The sequence below is a fragment of the Oncorhynchus nerka genome, linkage group LG9a, assembly GCF_034236695.1.
Source record: "Oncorhynchus nerka isolate Pitt River linkage group LG9a, Oner_Uvic_2.0, whole genome shotgun sequence".
Taxonomy (NCBI): domain Eukaryota; kingdom Metazoa; phylum Chordata; class Actinopteri; order Salmoniformes; family Salmonidae; genus Oncorhynchus; species Oncorhynchus nerka.
The window spans coordinates 47489998-47508195 of record NC_088404.1 but is presented as its reverse complement, the minus strand read 5'-3'; the positions used below and the strand labels follow the sequence as shown (position 1 = coordinate 47508195).

Genomic DNA, 18198 nt, shown 5'->3' with positions numbered 1-18198 from the left:
CAAATAAGCAAAGATAACTATTTTAAGATGTGAAGGTCAGTCAATACGGAACATTTCAAGAACTTGGATAGTTTGTGCAGTCGCAAAAGCCATCAAGTACTAGGATGGAACTGGCTCTCATGAGGGCCGCCACCTGCAAAGGAAGATCCAGAGTGACCTCTGCTGCAGAGGATAAGTTCATCAGAGTTTCCAGCCTCAGAAATCGGCAATTAACTGCACCTCAGATTGCACCTCACAGAGTTCAGGTAACAGACACATCTCAACATCAACTGTTCAGAGAAGTCTGCGTGAATCAGGCCTTCATGGTCGAATTGCTGCAAGGAAACCACGACTAAAGGACAACAATAATAAGAAGAGACTTGCTTGGGCCAAGAAACACAAGCAATGGACATCAGACCAGTGGAAATCTGTCCTTTGGTTTGATGAGACCAAGTTTTGATATTTTTGGTTCCAACAGCCATGTCTTTGTGAGATGCAGAGTAGTTGAACGGATGATCGCTCCATGTGTGGCTCCCACCGTGAAGCATGGAGGAGGAGGTGTGATGGTGTGGGGGTCATTTGCTGGTGACACTGTCTGCAATTTATTTAGAATTCAATGCACATTTAACCAGCATGGCTAACACAGCATTCTGCAGTGCTACACCATCCCATCTGGTTTTCACTTAGTGGGACTATCATTTGTTGATCAACAGTACAATGACCCAACACACCTCCAAGCTGTGCAAGGGCTATTTTACCAAGAAGGGGAGTGATGGAGTGCTGCATCAGATGACCTGGCCTCCACAAAACCCGACCTCCACCCAATTGAGAAGGTTTGGGATGAGTCGGACCGGAGAGCGAAGGAAAAGCAGCCAAAAAGTGCTCATCACAACTCTTTCAAGATTGTTGGAAAAGCATTTAAGTTGAAGCTGGTTGAGAGAATGCCAAGAGTGTGCAAAGCTGTCATCAAGGCAATCGGTGGCTACTTTGAAGAATCTCAAATATAAAATAGATGTTGATTTGTTTAACACTTTCTTGCTTCCTAAATTATTCCATATGTGTTATTTCATAGTTTTGATGTCTTCACTATTATTCTACAATGTAGAAAATTGTAAAACGGATGAAAACCCTTGAATGAGTAGGTGTGTCCAAACTTTTGACTGGTACTGTATATATATTTTTTTAACATTTTGTAGTCTGTGGGTCGCAAAAAGCCAAATTCAAATAAAATCAAATCAAATTGATTTATATAGCCCGTCGTACATCAGCTGATATCTCAAAGTGCTGTACAGAAACCCAGCCTAAAACCTCAAACAGCAAGCAATGCAGGTGTACGGTGACTAGGAAAAACTCCCTAGAAAGGCCAAAACCTAGGAAGAAACCTAGAGAGGAACCAGGCTATGAGGGGTGGAGATTATAACAGAACATGGCCAAGATGTTCAAATGTTCATAAATGACCAGCATGGTCAAATAATAATAATCACAGGCAGAACAGTTGAAACTGGAGCAGCAGCACAGCAAGGTGGACTGGGGACAGCAAGGAGTCATCATGCCAGGTAATCTTGAGGCATGGTCCTAGTGCTCAGGTCCCTCGAGAGAGAGAGAGAGAGAGAGAGAGAGAGAGAGAGAGAGAGAGAGAGAGAGAGAGAGAGAGAGAGAGAGAGAGAGAGAGAGAGAGAAATAAAGAGAGAAAGAGAGAATTAGAGAGAGCATACTTAAATTCACACAGGACACCGGATAAGACAGGAGAAGTACTCCAGATATAACAAACTGACCCTAGCCCCCCGAAACATAAACTACTGCTGCATAAATACTGGAGGCTGAGACAGGAGGGGTCAGGAGACACTGTGGCAACCCAGACAGGAAGATCACATCAGTGACTCAACCCACTCAAGTGACGCACCCCTCCTAGGGACGGCATGAAAGAGCCCCGGTAAGCCAGTGACTCAGCCCCTGTAATAGGGTTAGAGGCAGAGAATCCCAGTGGAAAGAGGGGAACCGGCCAGGCAGAGACAGCAAGGGCAGTTCGTTGCTCCAGAGCCTTTCCGTTCACCTTCACACTCCTGGGCCAGACTACACTCAATCATATGACCCACTGAAGAGATGAGTCTTCAGTAAAGACGTAAAGGGTGAGACCGAGTCTGCATCTCTCACATGGGTGTAGGGAGGCTAGCACTGGAATAATATGATCAATTTTTTTTGGTTCTAGTCAGGATTCTAGCAGCCGTATTTAGCACTAACTGAAGTTTATTTAGTGCTTTATCCAGGTAGCCGGAAAGTAGAGCATTGCAGTAGTCTAACCTAGAAGTAAAAGAAGCATGGATGAATTTTTCTGCATAATTTTTGGACAGAAAGTTTCTGATTTTTACAATGTTACGTAGATGGAAAAAAGCTGTCCTTGAAACAGTCTTGATATGTTCGTCAAAAGAGAGATCAGGGTCCAGAGTAACGCCGAGGTCCTTCACACAGGTTTCTAGTGAGGGCAATTTTGGGGCTTCACCATGTTTCATTGAAATGTACAGCTGTGTGTCATCCGCATAGCAGTGAAAGTTAACATTATGTTTTCGAATGACATTCCCAAGAGGTAAAATATATAGTGAAAACAATAGTGGTCCTAAAACGGAACCTTGAGGAACACCGAAATTTACAGTTGATTTGTCAGAGGACAAACCATTTATAGAGACAAACTGATATCTTTCCGACAGATAAGATCTAAACCAGGTCAGAACTTGTCCGTGTTGGGTTTCCAATCTCTCCAAAAGAATGTGGTGATCGATGGTATCAAAAGCAGCACTAAGGTCTAGGAGCACGAGGACAGATGCAAAGCCTCGGTCTGATGCCATTAAAAGGTAATTTACCACCTTCACAAGTGCAGTCTCAGTGCTATGATGGGGTCTAAAACCAGACTGAACTATTTCATATACATTGTTTGTCTTCAGGAAGGCAGTGAGTTGTTGCGCAACAGCCTTTTCTAAAAATTTTGAGAGGAATGGAAGATTCGATATAGGCCGATAGTTTTTTATATTTTCTGAGGAACGCTGTATATGGCCCAGGAGGCCTGTAAACAGTAGCTATAAAAAGTGATTGAGTAGGCTGCATAGATTTCATGACTAGAAACTCAAAAGACGAAAACGTCATTTTTATTTTGTATATTGAAATTTGCTATCGTAAATGTTAGCAACACCTCTGCCTTTGTGGGATGCACAGGGGATATGGTCACTAGTGTAGCCAGGAGGTGAGGCCTCATTTAACACAGTAAATTCATCAGGCTTAAGCCATGTTTCAGTCAGGCCGATCACATCAAGATTATGATCAGTGATTAGTTCATTGACTATAATTGCCTTTGAAGTAAGGGATCTAACATTAAGTAGCCCTATTTTGAGATGTGAGGTATCACGATGTCTTTCAATAATGACAGGAATGGAGGAGGTCTTTATCCTAGTGAGATTGCTAAGGCGAACACCGCCATGTTTAGTTTTGCCCAACCTAGGCCGAGGCACAGACACGGTCTCAATGGGGATTGCTGAGCTGACTACACTGACTGTGCTAGTGGCAGACTCCACTATGCTGGCAGGCTGGCTAACAGCCTGCTGCCTGGCCTGCACCCTATTTCATTGTGGAGCTAGAGGAGTTAGAGTCCTGTCTATGTTGGTAGATAAGATGAGAGCACCCCTCCAGCTAGGATGGAGTCCGTCACTCCTCAGCAGGTCAGGCTTGGTCCTGTTTGTGGGTGAGTCCCAGAAAGAGGGCCAATTATCTCCAAATTCTATCTTTTGGGAGGGGCAGAAAACAGTTTTCAACCAGCGATTGAGTTGTGAGACTCTGCTGTAGAGCTCATCACTCCCCCTAACTGGGAGGGGGCCAGAGACCGTTACTCGATGCCGACACATCTTTCTAGTTGATTTACACGCTGAAGCTATGTTGCGCTTGTTGACCTCTGACTGTTTCATCCTAACATCGTTTGTGCCGACGTGGATAACAATATCTCTATACTCTCTACACTCACCAGTTTTAGCTTTAGCCAGCACCATTTTCAGATTAGCCTTAACGTCGGTAGCCCTGCCCCCTGGGAAACAGTGAATGATCGCTGGATGATTCGTTTTAAGGCTAATACTGCGGGTAATGGAGTCGCCAATGACTAGAGTTTTCAATTTGTCAGAGCTAATGGTGGGAAGCTTTGACGTCTCAGACCCCGTAACGGGAGGAGTAGAGACAAGAGAAGGCTCGGCCTCTGACTCCGACTCATTGCTTAGTGGGGAAAACCGGTTGAAAGTTTCTGTCAGCTGAATGAGCGACACCCATTGAGCATTCCTACAGAAACCGTGAGAAAGTTGTCCGGCTGCGGGGACCGTGCGAGGGGATTTATACTAACTTTACTATCTGTACTTACTGGTGGCACAGACGCTGTTTCACCCTTTCCTACACTGAAATGACCCTTGCCTAACGATCGCGTCTGAAGCTGGGCTTGTAGCACAGCTGTCCTCGCCGTAAGGCGATCATTCTCCTCTATATTATGAGTACAGCGACTGCAATTAGAAGGCATCATGTTAATGTTACTACTTAGCTTCGGTTGTTAGAGGTCCTGACGAACCATGTCCAGATAAAGCATCCGGAGTGAAAAAGTTGAATGAAAAAAAGTTGCGTGAGGAGGAGAAAAAACAAAAATATAAATGGTAATTAAAAAGTAAAAACCGTAAAGTTGTCAGGTAGCAAAGTAAGGTTGGCAACAAAACGCACATCAACACGTAAACAAGTCTGCAAGTTGTGACCAAAAATAGCATGACGGAAGCTGAATGAAATGTAAAAGACTTAAAAGCTTGGTATGCAATCAGTGCTCCGTACATTCTTTACAGAGATACGCTTCTTTTTTGTTCTAAATCTTTGAAAAAGAACAGGAATTTAGAATTAATATGAAAAGCATTGTAACGCTCGTCGTTAAATGAAGACCAAGGTTTAGCGTGGTAGGCCTGCATTTTCCTTTTAATTATAAATGTTCCACCAAAAACAATAAACAACTCAACGAAAGTAAAGCTAGGAGTGCAAACACATGCAACAACCAAAGACAAGATCCCACAACAGAAGGTGGGAAAAAAGGGCTGCCTAAGTATGATCCCCAATCAGAGACAACGATAGACAGCTGCCTCTGATTGGGAACCATACTCGGCCAACAAAGAAATATAAACATAGATTTCCCACCCCAGTCACAGCCTGACCTACCAAATAGAGAATTTAAAGGCTCTCTAAAGAAGGTCAGGGCGTGACAAGCATATAGTAAACTATGTCATGTCTCAGAATCCATTTTACCTCTTTATTGTTTTATGTCCTGCGGTTTTGATAAGAAAGATTGCGAGTTCAACGCGAACGTGAGCCTGTAGGCTGTAGTCTGTAGCCTATAGCCAGTATGGATTTTTTCAATTTTTGACAAAAATGACATACCCAAATCTAACTGACTGTAGCTCAGGCCCTGAAGCAAGGATATGCATATTCTTGGTACCATTTGAACGGAAACACTTTGAAGTTAGTGGAAATGTGAGTTGAATGTAGGAGAATATAACACAATAGATCTGGTAGAAGAAAATACAATATTTTTACCACCATATTTGAAATGCAACAGAAAGGTCCCAAATCTAGCCATCACTCTGGTTGTAATTCCGATGGTGTCCACAAAATGGCAGCAGTATATTTGCAAAGTTTCAGAAATATAACTTGAAGTATGAGCAAACTACATGACATTTAGTGTGAAGTCACCCAGGTACATTTGGGAAAATCATGACGGAGACATCTACATTTATATTGTATTTTTTTGCAAGAATATCGTCAAATCTGTATACTTGGACTTTGACTTACCAAAATGTGGTGTCCTATAAGACATACTACACTCCTAATGATATAGTGAAGTCTGGTTACAGTCTAGGATCTCTGAGGAATAAATAGGAAAGTGATTTGATTGGTTGAAACAACGTTTATGGTTAGATTTTCACAGATTCCTTTCTTTGCAAATTGAACAAGTGGAAATACAAAATCGATCATGCATGCTATATGGACCTTTTTAGGATATGAAAAAGGACTTTATCTAACAAAATGACACTTCATGTTATCTCTGGGACCCTTTGGATGATAAATCAGAGCAATATTTCAGAATGTAAATACACATTTCACCTTCAGAGGTGAATTCATCAAACCTATCGCGGAGAAAAAAGTGTTTTGTTGTTAGGATCTCTCCTCAAACAATAGCATGCCATTTTTCCGCAGTAATAGCTATTGTAAATTGGACAGTGCAGTTATATGAACAATAATTTAAGCTTTCAGCCGATATAAGACACTTATATGTACCGACATTTGTTGTTTCTCTAAAATCTGCGATCATGACACACGGCACTGCATGATTTACAACTTTTCCCGTTGACGAGACGACAATCCCTAAGACGTTTCAGCCCAGCTGACGCTATGCAATTTTCTTAATTTTTGACCACTTTTTTTCTCTGGCCTCCATTGATTTAGTTACCTTAATTCTGGCAGTCCTACAAGGGTAATACTCCAATACATTTTGAACAAATTATGATAGAGACGTAAGGTTTGGACCATTGGCTTTCGTAGAGGTTTATCTACACAATTAACATATTATTTTACCCATTGGTCAATTTTTTAAAATTTTACTAGGCAAGTTAGTTAAGAACAAATTCTAAGTTTCAATGATGGCCTAGGAACAGTCAGTTAACCTGTTGCTTCTACTCGGGACGCTTGCGTCCCAACTAGAGCTCTGGAAATGCAAATGCGCTACGCTAAATGCTAATAGTATTAGTTAAAACTCAAAAGTTCATTAAAATACACATGCAGGGTATCGAATTAAAGCTACACTCGTTGTGAATCCAGGCAACAAGTCAGATTTTTAAAATGCTTTTCGGCGAAAGCATGAGAAGCTATTATCTGATAGCATGCAACACCCCAAAAGACCCACAGGGGACGTAAACAAAATAATTAGCATTTCGGCGTTACACAAACCGCACAATAAAATAGAAAACATTCATTACCTTTCACCATCTTCTTTGTTGGCACTCCTAGATGTCCCATAAACACTATTTGGGTCTTTATTTCGATTAAATCGGTCCATATAAAGCCTAGATATCGTTATATGTAGACTGTGTGATAAACGAAAAAACATTGTTTCAAAACGTAACGTCATTTTTTAAAATTCAAAAAGTCGACGATAAACTTTCACAAAACACTTCGAAATACGTTTGTAATGCAACTTTAGGTATTAGTAAACGTTAATAAGCGATAAAATTCATCAGGAGGCGATGTAAAGATCATTAGCTGTCCGTCTGGAAAAATGTCCAGCTAGAAACTCAACGAAAATATCCGGTCCTAGACCGGATTAGATACGGTGTCCTGTATGTGTTTGACCAAGAAAAAACTCGAAGGGAAATGACAAGACTCTAGACACCCTGTGGAAGCTGTAGGTACTGCAACCTCAGTCAATTAATTGTGGTTCACGTTTATCAATGGGTTCAAGTAGCGCATGGATATATTTTCCCCATTTTCAGTGATCAGTTTTTCCTGTGCTTTTCGATGTAAATGCCGTTCTGGTAAAGCCACAGCAGTGATTTAACCAGTTTTTTAAACGTCTGAGTGTTTTCTATCCACACAGACTAAGCAAATGCATATACTATATTCCTGGCATGAGTAGCAGGGCGCTGAAATGTTGCGCGATTTTTAACAGAATGTTCAAAAAAGTAGAGGGTCGACTGAAGAGGTTAACTCTCTTGATCAGGGGTAGAACCAAAGATTTTTTACCTTGTCAGCTTAGGGATTTGACCTTGCAACCTTTTGGTTACTAGGCCAACACTCTATCCACTAGGCTACTTGCAGCCCTGCAATTTGGTAAAAGATGCGCTTTGATTGGACACCCTACTCTCTAGTGATGGACTGGTCACATCCCACATTACCCCGACTAGTCATAGTGATTAAAGGGGAAAACAGTCAGTTGATGACTTATGATCCCATCTGGGAGTCCATTGTGTGACGTGTCCTCCCCAAAGCTCTGAGATAATAGACTCAACAAACACTTTGGCCCTATTAAGTACTGCATGAGTCCCACTCCCTGCAGCATACCAGACCTCCACTTAATCATCGTCTCCCGGCCATGTTGAATATGTGAGCGCCCGCCGCATCCGGATATAATGTGCCTCTCTTAAGCCCCTTAGATCCCGTCATTATGTATCAATACTCCAATTCATTCAAGGGAGAGAAGTCTCCTATCTCTGCTCGCAGGGCCTCTGCAATAGTTAGAGAAACAATTTGTATGCAGATGTTTCAATTGAGATCAGATGGACAAGAGGCCATCGCCACATTTGTGGACAGGGATTGTCTGATGGAATGAGGACGTCCATAAAGGAGCATGTGTGTTGTGTTTTGGGATGTGCGGTAGACAAATGACTGCATTCAGCTTTAGTTACTCTTGTTTTCATATGCTGCCTATGGACAGGGTCCAGTTCGTCTAATAGTGGGCACGGGCAGAAATCACTAACTGTAGTCATATGTGAGTTCATCATTCAAAAAACTAAACAAAAAATGATTGCACTTACCCAAAAACTGAAACCGCATTCATTTGCTGGTCTGCAAATGGAACTGAAGAATTTACATTCACAAAAAAATCTGACAGACGTGGCTTATGTCTTTAAGGGCCAGAGTATTATGTGCAGTTGAGAAAATACGACCAATGCATCTCTGTTCTATGTTAATAACTCACTGTATATGAGAGAAAGTTTTAGAACAGACAAATAAATGTAATTTAGTGAAGTAAAATTACATGTAATGACATTTTCCGAGCATTATACATCTTTTATTTATGTCCAGAGGCAATGGCGTAGAAGCCCTAGGGAGACAGGGGGGAGACACATGTCCCCCAATGTTAGAAGCAGGTCAAATGAATAATTATCCAAAAATAATAATAATAATAGACAAGAGTTTAATTTAGAAAAATGATTCGCCAGATTTGTCGAGGGACTTTTATTTTGAAAAAGCCTCTGTTGCTGGAACTTGTGTCACTTCCTCAGTCCCCACTGACTGCTTTGTTCTCACTCTACAAGCAGTGTGGCAGTGTGTGAATGAGAGAAAAAGCACTGTGCAGCACCACCTTCATTACTCACCGCACCGGGTAAAGTAATTGTTTTTGCAACAACAAAGTCAGTTTAAGTTAAAAAGTTTATGGATGTGAATAAACTTTGATATAGAACAAACATGAGCAAACATACACTTTCTCCTGGCTAGTAGCTTGTTAGCTTTACATTTACAGTTGAGTAATTTTTAGCTGTGTCAGGATATATCTAACAAGCTAACGCTGGCTAGTTCTGGCATAGCTTGAATACATCTCAGTTCTCCAAGCTGATAGAGTTCATGGATAGATGATCTGTCATAGCGTGAATACATCTGAGTTATCATATATGATCTCTGATGAAATGATAGCATCTTAAGTCAAGAAGGTATGTATTGCATGTGTCAACTTCATGCAGGAGAGAGGCAGCCATGATGATGTTACATTTTTGATAATTGTGTAGAGCAGAGATTGATTCCTTTCAGTTTGAACTTTAATACCTACTTTAACATGTTTTTTTTTTCAAAGTTAACTGTGTGTGTTGCGGGTTATTATTACAGTATAATAACTGTATTTTAAGTTGAAAATATCACGTTAAGTTTCAAACCAAAAAGTATATAGAGCAGCGGTATAAAAATACTAGGAAATGAATGATACAGTAGCAGAGAAAGAGTTCAAAATGGTTGTTTAATTGAATATATCCACATTAAGTCACACAGTCACACTGGTATTCGGTACAGTATGAATGGCCCTCAGACTGATGGACTATCAGAGTAAGTGCCCCTCTGCAAGGCCCCCCTTCTCCTTGTACCTTTGCCCATTTGTAAGTTAACAATTTGTCTCTATCCTTTTCTGGAAAGTCACTACAAATTAGCATTTAAAACCTGCTTAACCCCCCCCACACACACACACACACAATCCTACCCTCCCCCAGCCTTATATAATTAATTTTAGTCTTATTTTCAAATACCTGTAGACGGAATGACGGAGATAGACAATAATAACCTACATTTAATAGATTGTGCTGATTTCCATAGTTGTGTCACCGTTGCAAGTCTTAAGGCTATCCAGTAAAGTAATGTCAATGAAACAAACCGACTGTCATCCAAGTAATATTAATGTGTTGCTTTGTTGGTATTGATTTATTTCAGCGGATTTTGCCAGGTAGGTCACAGTGCTAACTTTGAACTCTTTGTCATTCCCTGGGCAATAGTTACACATACATCAGATGAATGGGAGTCCGCATGAGTTTTACATACCTGAAAAAGTCTAACAGACTTCATTGACTCCGGTGCGGCCCTGCAATCGTGCCTGGCCGCAGTTACGGATGGACCTCGACACACACACACACACACACACCCGCACCCCCCTCCCGCTCTACTCCCTCTGAACAGCTGGGGGTGTTTGCTGTGTGAGTGGGTCACCTCCTCTCCACTCTCTCTCACACCATAGCCCCGTGTACCGTCTGTGTTTGCTCCGCGTTCCAGTTCAAACAGACAATGTTTCCATCCCCAGCTCATTCAACCATACTCAAAGCCTGGCTTTTGTTGCTAACACGCACTGCGGCGAGAGAGAGAAAGCCTAAGAGCAGACTTACTTGAAAAACAAGAGCCTCAGTTCATGTACCGAATATGTTCTCTCAACGTTCGGTGTCATCTATTGACAATGTGTTGGTATTCCAAGAACTTTCTCACACCATATGAGCATGCTGAGTATGTCTTGGGTGCTCTGCAGAAGAGAGATATGTACAGCGCTAGGTCAAATAAATTATATTACTTTTCAGCTTGTTTCAGCATACGGTTTGCTCTCTTTTCCCTCCGTCTCACTCTCTTACTGTAACATCTACCCTCTCCTTAATTGATTCTCACTGTTTATCTTTAACATTGTACTTGGGTGTTTTTAAGGATCTTATTCCAATATGGTATGGGCGGCTGATATGTTTAGCAATAAGATTGTGATTTTCTTTCTTGGCATTGCGAAAAGGTACTTTCATTTATATAATCATAACATTGATATCACGGCCGGCAGGTCCTCTGTTATTGCCTCACGTCCAGCGATGGCTTGGCAACGCAGCAAGATAGGGAACTTTCTATTGGACTAACGTATTACTGCAGGATTGAGAAAGTACAGCCAGTTTTTCCTGACTTCTAAGCCCATGCCATTCTCAAAGCTCAAGGGTCATGCGCAGTACACTGCATACATAGTCGACAATTTGTTTAACAAGTTTACTTCAAAACCATGATTAAGCCAGCTTTTATGCTACAGTATACTATTGCTACAGGGCAAAGGTTATAGCCAACACAGAGCCAACAGAAGTTTTCATGGTCAGGTCACATGGGCAGACAAAACTGCTATTCCTATGCTTAAACACATAGTTTGAATATACTGTGCTGTACATCACAGCAGTCTACACAACACACTGTAACAAATTGCTGTTAATTTACAGCAACACATTTACAGTTATCTACTGTAATTCAATATTACAGTACAGTACTGTAAAGAGCAATGCATTATGGGGGCTCAATGGCATTCCACTACACTGCTGTGGGGGGAAAACTCTGGCTCATTAAAATATTTGGAGAAGTGCCTCGTAAGAGGTTATATTTGTTGCTGTTAGTGAGAATGCTGTACCCCACAGAACACCGTACTGTATTTTTAAATTTATTTTTATTTTCTTGTAACTATACAATAATTTACTGGCTACTGTCTTGCCAGTAATTCACTGTAATTCACTACCACCCCACAGAATACAGTGCGTTACCATATTTTGGCAGCGCCAAAAACCTTTTGAACGCTAGCGGGTGCATGGTTTTGTTATTTCCATCTCAGGAAAAATATTTTGAGGCGTGCCTCGCAAGAGGTTATATTTGTTGCACCTGTTAGTGAGAGCGCTGTACCAAGTTAACTGAAATGTGATGGTAATTCCCTAGCAATTTATTGTGGACTGATCAGAGTGGTAGCAAGTCTTAAACTTTAATGGTTGAGTGTTTAGCCTTGTCGTTCTGTTCTGTTTTGCCCTTTAGTCACTGCCAGTTTGGAAGCCTTTGTTTAGGCCTCTAGTACAAGTGATATAAAATACCAAATATTAATTGGTATGCTGTAATATATAATTACAAATTCACTTCTAGTAAATACTGTAATTGTATTACAATACAGTACTGTATTGCCGTTTTGCTGTATACAGGTATGTACTGCACCATTCTGTAAATGATGGTGCATTGTGGAAAAAAATTGTGGGAGGAATCACTGGCTCATTAACATACACTATATATACAAAACTATGTGGACACCCCTTCAAATTAGTGGATTTGGCTGTTTCAGCCACACCTGTTGCTGACAGGTGTATAAAATCGAGCACACAGCCATGCAATCTCCATAGACAAACACTGGCAGTAGAATGGCCTTACTGAAGAGCTCAGTTACTTTCAACGTGGCAGCTTAATAGGATGCCACCTTTCTAACAAGTCAGTTCATGAAATGTCTGCCCTGCTTGAGCGGCTCCGGTCTACTGTAAGTGCTGCTTATTGGGAAGTGGAAACGTCTAGGAGTAACAAAGGCTCAGCCACGAAGTGGTAGGCCACACAAGCCCACAGAACAGCGTAAAAATGGTCTGTCCTCGGTTGTAACACTCACTACTGAGTTCCAAACTGCCTCTGGAAACACAAGGACTGTTCATCGGGAGCTTCATGAATTGGGTTTCCATGGCCGAGCAGCCACACACAAGCCAAAGAACACCATGCGCAATGCCAAGTGTCAGCTGGAGTGGTGTTAAGCTCACCACCATTAGACTCTGGAGCAGTGGAAACGTGTTCTCTGGAGTGATGAATCACATCGGACTATCTGTCAGTCCGATGGATGAATCTGGATTTGGTGCATGCCAGGACAACGCTACCTGCCCGAATGCATTGTGCCAACTGTAAAGTTTGGAGGAGGAATAATGGTCTGGGGTTGTTTTTCATGTTTCGGCGAAGGTCCCTTAGATCCAGGGAAGGGAAATCTTAATGCTACAGCATACAATTACATTCCAGACGATTCTGTGCTTCCAACTTTGTGGCAACAGTTTGGGGAAGGCCCTTGACTGTTTCAGCATTCCCCGGTGCACAAAGCGAGGCCCATACAGAAATAGTTTGTTGAGATCAGTGTGGAAGAACTTGACTTTCCTGCACAGAGCCCAGACTACAACCCCATTGAACACCTTTGAGATGAATTGGAACGCCGACTGCGAGCCATGCCTAATCGCCCAACATCAATGCCCGACCTAACTAATGCTCTTGAGGCTGAATGGAAGCAAGTCCCCACAGCGATGTTCCAACATCTAGTGGAAAGCCTTCCCAGAAGAGTGGAGGCTGTTATAGTAGCATAGGGGAGAACAACTCCATATTAATGCCTATGATTTTGGAATGAGATGTTCGACGAGCAGGTGTCCACATACTTTTGGTCATGCAGTGTGTTTCGCCTTTTAAGTGGCTATATTTTTGTTGCACCCGTTAGTGGGAATGCTGTACCAATTGAACAGAAACAGTTGAAGTTGGGAGTTTACATACACTTAGGTATGAGTCATTCAAATTCATTTTTCAACCACTTCACAAATTTCTTGTTAACAAACTATAGTTTTGGCAAGGTGTTTAGGACATCTACTTTGTCCATGACACAAGTAATTTTTCCAACATTTGTTTACAGACAGATTATTTCACTGTATCACAATTCCAGTGGGTCAGAAATGTACATACACTAAGTTGACTGTGCCTTCAAACAGCTTGGAAAATTCCAGAAAATTATGTCAAGGCTTTAGAAGCTTCTGACAGGCTAATTGACATAATTTGAGTCAATTGGAGGTGTACCTATGGATGTATTTCAAAGCCTACCTTCAAACTCAGTGCCTCTTTGCTTGACATCATGGGAAACTCAAAAGAAATCAATCTACAAAATAATTGTAGACCTCCACAAGTCTGGTTCATCCTTGGGAGAAATTTCCAAATGCCTGAAGGTACCACGTTCATCTGTACAAACAATAGTATGCAAGTATACACAACATGGGACCATGTAGCCGTCATACCGCTCAGGGAAGGATACGTGTTCTGTCTCCTAGAGATGAACATACATTGGTGCGAAATGTGCAAATCAATCCCAGAACAGCAAAGGACCTTGTGAAGATGCTGGAAGAAACAGGTACAAAAGTATCTATGTCCACAGTAAAATGAGTCCTATATGGGCATAACCTGAAGGGCCGCTCAGCAAGGAAGAAGCCACTGCTCCAAAACCGCCATAAAAAAAGCCAGACTACAGTTTGCAACTGCACACGGGGACAAAGACCGTACTTTTTGGAGAAATGTATTCTGGGTATTGTAGTGGCCATCACAAAGCCCTGACCTCAATCCTGTAGAAAATGTGTGGGCAGAACTGAAAAAGCGTGTGCGAGCAAGGAGGCCCACAAACCTGACTCAGTTACACCAGCTATGTCAGGAGGAATGGATCAAAATTCACCCAACTAAATGTGGGAAGCTTGTGGAAGGCAATCAAAAACGTTTGATCCAAGTTAAACAATTTAAAGGCACTGCTACCACATTCTAATTGAGTGTTTGTAAACTTCTGACCCACTGGGAATGTGATGAAAGAAATACAAGCTGAAATAAATCATTCTCTCTACTATTATTCTGACATTTCACATTCTTAAAATAAAGTGGTGATCCTAACTCACCTAAGACAGGGAATTGTGAGGAACTGAGTTTAAATGTATTTGGCTAAGGTGTATGTAACCTTCTGACTTAAACTGTATGTGGCAGTCGTGCCCTAACAATTCCATGTGTATAGGGATCAGATTAGTGGCAGCGAGTCTTAAACTGTTACTGGTTGAGTGTTTTACCCTGTAATTAGAGCCAGTTTGAAAGCCTTTGTTCAGGCCTCTAGAAGTGCAAGTGGTTAAAACAAAAGTGTTCATACATATGCTCTAAAATACAGATAACCAACAGCCAACCTGCATGCACCAATCCCATGTAATTACAGTAAAATAAAAACATGATTACAGTAGCATTTCCTAGTGGGAAACGAAGCGTCCTGAAGCATTGGCGCTTTACAGCCAATTGTGTTGAAAATAGGTTCATTACGCAAGGCTTTGATCAACACTGTGTACACTAGTGGCACCTGCTGGTCAAAATAATTTAGAGCAGCCATTTATTATAGATGACATCCCACACTCCATAGCACGTGCGCAGCGTAACCTTCAGACGTCATTCATCATGTGCTTCTGATAAAGTGATACAGGCATCGGCACACTGCTTCGAAGTAAACTGCTTAGTGATTTTGACACATGCCTCAAACGTAACATCAAGAACATTTACTTTCTAACAGTATAGTTGAATAATTGTACAGTATTGTACTGTATCGTTGTTCTGATATTACAGTAAATTACAGGAAGATGGTGACTGTGAATATTACAGTAATTTACTTGGCACTTGCCAAGGATGGGCATCTTATTCGGTGAGTTTTAACTGCGGTTGGCAGTTACTAGTATAGATCTAGTACACTTTGGGATGCAAAAATATAATTAAGTTCAAATATACATACATTTTAAGTTCCCTACCAATACTCATTAAAACCCATCGCCAATGGCCTGAGAGGACAGGACACCACCACTCAACACACTCTGTAACTCTTCTGATGTCAAATCTCGTACCCCCAAATACTTCTCTGCAGCTGCCACCACAACATCTATTTTCTGTTATTTACATTCCATTTCTGCGGTACTGTTGATAGCCATTCCTATGAACGCTAAGAAGCCAATCTTACTGAAGCATATACCACTCATTGGCCTATCCCTCTGTGCTGGCACATATCTACTATTCAGAATCCTTCACCCTTGACTCGTCCTCTACTTTCTTCACTGCCTCAGTATACGACACCTTCTACACTACTCTGACTCTGGCCACCTGAACCTGCCTCTCTCGCACCGGACACTTCCCATCCCCAGCAAAATGTGCACCCCCTACAGTTGACACACGCAACTTTATTCACCGAAACGACAAAATCCTCTATCCCATGCCCTCCTGCGCAGTTCCCACATCTTGAAATCTCCCTCCTACACACTTCTACGACCATAAACGTTGCACCTGATTCGCCACAAACGCTCTAACAGGATAACTAACACGACCTTGTCGGGTAAAGACTCTGACTCAAATACAAAACACCTTGAAGAACGGTTACAGGAACGTTTTACTTGCTATGACATATCAATGCGTTATTTTAATCAACCTTAGCTAAGTCGCTCTGGACAAGAGCGTCTGCTAAATGACCAAAATGTCAATGTAATAATGAACACTTACAAAGCACACTGCTGGGTATAATTCTTACGAGCTCCGCCCTCAAACTATTTGTATTTTGATCACATTTGGCTTCTTTGGGGGTGGTAATTAGATTTATACCCAGCAGTGTGCTTTGCAAGTGTTCATGTTTACATTTACGTTTTGGTCATTTAGCAGTCACTCTTTAACCAGAGCGACTTACACTCTGGCATTCAACTATGGCAGATAAACAAGAACATTTCACTCATAGCAAGCAAAAATACCATTTCTGTTACCGAGAATGTTTTTGTAGTTGTAAATTTACTGCTATATTATAAAATACATGTATTTGAATTACTGTATTCAAATTAAACTGTTATGCCATACTTAAGTTGCAATTAAGACCAATGTCATAATAAGTATATAAACTATTGAAATACCTTTATCAAACGCATGTCACAGAAATACTGCCCATCGTTGGCACTAGCTGCCTGCACTGTAAATCTGCAACGGTTTCCAATCTACTGCGTTTCCAGTAATGCACTGTAAATTCTTGAAATACAACATGTTGCTGTTGTCAGGTGCTGTAAATTTGTGTTTCAATAAAGCCTTCTGTGCTGCCAGTAATTGACTGTAAAAATATTGATATTAAATATTTGACACTGCAGTATCTGAGTTGTGCTATTGTGCTTCTGACCTACAGTATTATATGTAAGGTGGATGTCCTAGCCTTCTTTAGTTCTAGTGTGACCTAGTGTGTGTGTTCTCTCTGGCCTCAGGTTTGGTATGGTGCTGTATGTCAAACACAGGTGCCTTTGTTGTGTCTGTCTGCAGTCCAGGAGAGTGCTTCTGCCTCCACAGGGCTTCACACACAAAGGAATGTTTAGAGGGATATATTACACACTGACTGCTTGTTTGTCTGGGACCTCGCAATAGCAACCTGACGATATCCCAGTCAAGTCAGGGAAGGATTTCAACCTCTACAGTAGAATGAATGTTGAACCTTTTTCACGGGATTTGATGTTAAATGTGAGGACATGACTTTAAAAAAGACACAAAAAGTTCTCAATGTCTTCTAGCTACCATTTGTACTCAACACACACCCTATTTCAACCCCTGTCTTGTAGATGGCCCGTGGTGAACCCCAAGTTCCTCTCCCAGTGTTTGTGAGTTGATGAAAAGGCTGCTTTGTTGTGTTTCAGTAATGGAGCGTCACATTGAGCTTTCCTCACAGAAATGACTGTTATTTCAACTCAAGACAGTTTAGTGCTTGTGGTTTGTCTGTCTGTCCTCCTGTCTGTCTATTTGCCCCCTGGCTTTTCCTCAGCCATGTGAGACTGAGGATTTTCCATCCTCAGTTTCCGCAGTGACAGAAGAGTGACAGTCACTATGGGCGACCCAGATTCCCCACCGAGAGGCTGAAGTCTAGTGGAACTGCAAGCAGAAAGCATGCTGGGGGTTTTGGTGACTGAAGGTCAAAGGACACATTTGGGTTCTGTTGTTGGAGTTTGTCTGTGGTTGCGGTGACGATTATTTTCTCCTTGGCTATTTTGTTTCTTATTTTCATCTGTGTCGCTCAGTCTGCTGTCTCCATCTTGTTTCTCTCCAGTGTGTGGCCGAGGTGACAACAGATGGAGACGGACTCGGAGAGGGAGCCATTTTCAAGTCTACACTGAAGCCATTACCTCAGCTACCACAGAGATGACAATGACATTTTCAGTCACCGCGTAACTCAGCTATAAACTGGAGCTGTTTGATATGAAAGGCATCCATTTCGTTTTATGTTGCTGTGGTGCATGAGTTCAATACATGTGTTTTCTTTGACAATTAAGAAGACAGTTTGGTCTG

At 41.6% G+C, this 18198-nt stretch overlaps 1 long non-coding RNA gene across 1 annotated transcript; it reads left to right on the top strand.

The window, feature by feature from the left end:
• Positions 1-9048: 9048 nt before the first annotated feature.
• LOC115134431 (uncharacterized) lies at positions 9049-18177 on the top strand. Its single transcript, XR_003864333.2, has 2 exons — positions 9049-9136; positions 17960-18177. It is a non-coding gene; the product is annotated as an uncharacterized LOC115134431 (long non-coding RNA).
• Positions 18178-18198: the final 21 nt, after the last annotated feature.